The following is a 5,261-nucleotide window of genomic DNA, read 5'->3' on the forward strand; positions in this document are numbered from 1 at the left end:
ATGGCCTGAGATATATAGAGACAATTGGCTATGATTACTATATATTGTACAGAAGCCTGCAGGGGGGCACTACGTGTATAGCAAGCCTGCCCCCCATGCCTGGCACAGCCCCAGCAGCCATGAGATATTGGGGTGGGAAGGGGCAGTGTGGATGTGTCCCAGGCTGCAGAGAGGGATATCCTGTCCCAGGCAGGATACAGCTGTGCACACATCCCTCGGGAAATCCTTCCGCATTCTGACATATCAGCTGGATGGACATATGTTTGTCTACAAGCACGCAGCCATACCCTTTATATATTTATATATACATCGATATGTGTGATATATGTGTATGGTGAATAGGTGAAATGAAATATTCATGCTGTGTGAATTTTACACAGTTCATTTGACTGAGAGAAAACTGTTGCTATGGAGACTGGTCTGGACCAGAGCATCCTCAGTACACATCCCTTCATATTCCTCTCCCTCCATCTCCTCCTTCCAAGTCCTCCTCCTGTCTCTCTACCTGTCTTCCTATAGGACTTCTTTATATCTCTTTGTACTTGTCTTTTCCCCCCAGCCCTTCCCCCTCATTCTGTTTGCTGTCTGTAAACCTCATGTCTTCTATCCTGCATTCCATGTCTCTCTCCCTCCTCCCTTTTCTTTCCCCCCACCCCCACTTCCTACCCTTCCCCTCCATTCCTTCTTCATATCCTCTCCTCCCTTTAAGCAATCCATGTGTTTAGAATTCTTCCATCACCCAGACATGATGCAGTTATTGGGGGGCTCTAAGCTCTCCCCTCCAAAACTGTTGCCATAGCAACAGCATCTTTGTTACCATGACATTCTCTGATGTAATCATTCCAACATTACTGAGGCAGCAGAGCGTCGCTATATAAAAAAAGACCCATATTTTGTGAATTTGTAAAGTAGCATATGCATACTAAAGCCACCTCTGACAAGTCTCTCCAAGCCAATAAATAAGGGAGGAATAGGTTAAACAGGGTGCGTTCAGGGCGTTCTCACAACGGAAAGGGTTAATCGAATGCTGTTAGCATTATTATTACATAGCACCAACATATTACGCAGCGCTGTACATGAAATAGGGGTTGCAAATGACAGACGAATACTGACAGTGACACAGGAGGAGGAGAGGACTTTTGACTATGAATAATAACTTGGACATATTAGGTAGAAACAAACTTATCATCCTGATGTCTTTTTCATTTCAGTCTGCGATAAAGCACAAAAAAAAAAATAAAATTGTGTGCAGCTACCTATTGTGAATATTAATACTTTTCAGGCAGGAAATGTAAAGGGCAGCTCCATTGATTATTCATCTTTCTATATCCAACATTTCCCATATGTCCTCCCAGCCTTTTTAATAAATGCCATTTACTGCGAATAGGCAGCATGAGATGGCTTTCATCTAGGAAAATGTTGTTATGCTCAGGTAACAATGGGGTTAAAATATTTTCTAGGAAAAGAATCCACATGGAAAAAGCTAGCTGACACTTTCAGACCAGCTGGAAACAAATGACATTGGCTGATCTGCACTGTGATCTGCGGCTCTGTTTACTATGTGTGCATGCAGGAGAAGTGCCGCTAGATTTTATATACATTTTATAACATTTTACACCTATTTACACCAATTACATTTACAATCTGGGAACCACACTCGGAAAATTCACACAAAACATAAAACAAAATATCAGTCATTACTAAAGCTTGATAGATCAATATGTAACATCCACCCTGAACAGTGCTGGGTATTCACGAACAACCTAATACATTTTGGGGTCCCTGTATGCATTTCGTGACTCCTCAAAAAAAAGTAAGCGAGAGTATTGTGGTGACAGGTATTTCTATGTCTGAACAGCAGCGTCTTTCTAAATGATCTATTTAAATTTTTAAATTAAAGGAACCAAAGACAAAATACTGTTTTGTAAATAAAAAAAAGGAATGGATAAAGGCTAGGATGGCACAGAGTGCACTTTGGCTGCCAGTTGGATGTCACTGTGACCCTTTACTTATCACTGTAGGCTTTATTAGAAAGTGTCCAAGGTTGGATGTTGCGTCCTGTGAGCCCCAGGCAATGCCACCTACTGTGTACCCCCTTAGTTCACAGGGGGGGGGGGGGGGGAAGGTGTCTTTATTTTTTGACTGCACTTATACAGGCAGCTTTCTCTTTCCTTATAATTACCAAACTAAGTTCTGTGAAGACACTAAAAGCATCTGGTACCCATTTAGGAAATACCTTGTCCTCCTCTGCCTTCCTCTGAACACCAAAGGCTGCAAATCCAGCATCTCTGCATGGACAGGGTCAGGGGCCAAAAGGAGAAAGTCTCCATATTTGGTTGCTCCAGCCATTACGGAGAGGCATTTGTCTCTATAAGATGGAGTGCTTTTCCCAGAACAGGGTGAATAATGATCAGCCTGTGACCAAGAGCAGCAGTGTTTGTACAAGACAAAAGATGGTGTCAAAATGTGGATTGGTTAAAGAAAAGAAGGAGGATTTTGGTAGCCTTGAACAATTGCAATGGATCCTAAAGGTTTTTGGAACAATGACCGTAGGCCTTAACAGGAAATTCAGGCCTGAGGTTATCCATATGCTTGAGTTTACTGTCAGTCAATTCAATTGATTTTATTGCTGGATACACAATACTGTCCTACCACTAATATCCCATGTATCCAGCCAATGTTTTCCCCAAGAAAAATTACACCCATATAGGTTTTTCCCCTACTGCACAGAAGCGCATGTGCTCTCAGGCAACCCAGACATGCATGTGCATATGAAACATAAATATCCAGTGGTTGAATCGTGGCTGCACAACGAACTGTCTCAAATCCCATGCCAACATGCTATACGTTTTAACTGTTGTTGCCAAATATCACAAGATTATATTTAGCTAAAGCACATACATAGTTAAAAATGTTTTATACAGTAGAGAAGGATTAGAACAGGTAATCATGTCAGGTTTTATTTAATGTATCTCTGCCAAGTAAATTTACCCCTCTAATTGTCCGGGTAACCAATATCACTGAAAAAGCTGCTAATAGAAAATCCAGTGTTTTGGAGTTAACTGGATAATAGGCGATGGTTATTCCTAAATTATGTACACACGTCAGAAAATAGTTTCCCGTGATGAACAGTGGTGCTCGTTCAGGGTGAAAATCCGGCATGTGTATTTCACTTGAGAGCACAGCGGGGTACTGCTCACTCATCCCCTCCCCTCTCCATAGAACAGAACTGCACTGTGTGTACAGTGCTCTTTCACTCATCCGCCACCGGATATGATCAAGAAAGATTATTTCCAGCGATAATCCTCTGATGACCATTGGATGTCTGTACAAGGTTTTACAATAGGGATAACTTTCTAAGAAGAGAACATCTTTTACTGAAACCTTATCACTTCCTGTTAAGTCTCTGGGACAGAAAATGAAGGGAAATATCCACAATGGGACAGAAAAAAATAAACTGTCAAGAGTATTCTCTTTCCTTATTTTATCCTAAACTAAGTCTTCCTAAACTGCGGCCAGCAATGCTAAGCATGAACCTAGGGGTATCTGCTTGTATTCACATACTCCTCATGACACTTCTAAAAAGCCCCTAAGTCTGGGGAGATAAAATATTTTGACTGTGATACCCTAATGTTGTGCTTGGCCCTGTCCTTTCACACCACCCTTCCCTCATTATAGGTAGGTAGGAATGTAATAAGGGTGGTCCTATAATAAGGAACAGGAGGTTGGGGAAAGTATGGTCAGGCACTAGTTGTATGCCTGTTCGTCCCAGGCTTTGGGGCTCCAGGTAACACTGAAGATATTGGACCATGCTCCTCTATAATTGCTTGTTATGCATGACTGCCTGTAGTTTAGGAGTCCCTAAAGAAAACTAAAACATAAATTTAAATTTAAAGTGTAAATTAAAATTTAAAGTTGCTGTAATTGAGTAGAAATCAAATTTCAAACAGACTAAAAATGTGAATGGAAACATTTTAACAGATGCCAATGATATGAAAAGACAGGACTTGGAATCCTGTGTAATTTACACAGACCAGGCAGTAAACTAAGTGAATTCCAGATCTTTCAGAACAGAGCTGTTTCCCACACACTGTCAGTATCATGACCACACAGAACTTTGCCTGTGCTGTGAAGACATGGGATGAGGCTCCACACCCTGTACATTTCTCAGACACTTAGTTAAGTGTGACAGTATGTGAAGCATCTACATAAACAAATCTCTTTTCATAAAGCCAACATTTTCACATTCCAAGGAAAAAATATTCTTTTATCATAGGACTTTGTAGATAAACATATTGATTTCAGGAAATATTCTGCCAAACATCTTGTCATATATTTACTTGCATACTTGGCATGGGTGTAACTATAACCTCTGTGACCCCTGAGGTTGCAAGGAGCCTGGGGGAAGGGTAAGTTGAGATTTGTTGTCCTTTTAGGGGAGCATTGCTACCTGTACCCTTGTTGCCTCTCTTTCCTCTGCCACCTCTGTTGCAGAGAGAGGGCCTCAGCCAACCTGGGGAGAGTAGCCTGTGTCCCATGAACCAGAGAAAAGGGATCAGAGGGCGACACAGAAGACTGAAGTACAATGCAGGAGAAAAGTTTGGGTTTGGGTGTTTCAGAGAGAGATCAGGTAGGTGTGTGTGTTTAGTGTACAATAGAGTGTGTGTGTATTCAGGAGAGTAACTTTTACTGTGGGGGTCATGGAGGAGCCCAAGGATGGGGATCAACAGGTTGCAGCAGCTGCTTCTCCTCAGTGTCTCCACTCTTTCCTCCATCCAAAGTTTTGCTGGGGGTCCAATGATTTCTAATTACACCACTGATACCTACCTGATGCCTGCCTACAAGCATCTCAATGATAAGAAGAAAGAGCAGGGTGGCCGGAGATAAGCTGGGGGTTGGTGATACAAAACCTGTAAAAAAAATATTAAACTACAGTACAGAAGAAAAAAATTTGGTCTCATGCCTGGTCAGAAAGAGTTCTGTAAAACTTAGAGCTGAAAGAAATAGAAATCCTTTGGCAAGTAAAGCAGCTCCCATATAAGTATTTCTTCTGTGTATTTAGCAGCTTCCCTGGAGTTCAGCTTTAAACAAACAATCAACATCCCCTATATTCTGCATGCTTTATAATCATTGCTAAAGTAAGCTATACCTTTCATCTGATTCATATTTGCTGGGAATGTTATTAGTTCCTATTCATGCCTCTCTAAGATCACCTTCAATCCTCATTCCTGATTGTTTCCTTTCCCCCCACTTTAGAGGCA

This window comes from Pyxicephalus adspersus, chromosome 1, assembly GCF_032062135.1.
Source record: "Pyxicephalus adspersus chromosome 1, UCB_Pads_2.0, whole genome shotgun sequence".
Classification (NCBI taxonomy): domain Eukaryota; kingdom Metazoa; phylum Chordata; class Amphibia; order Anura; family Pyxicephalidae; genus Pyxicephalus; species Pyxicephalus adspersus.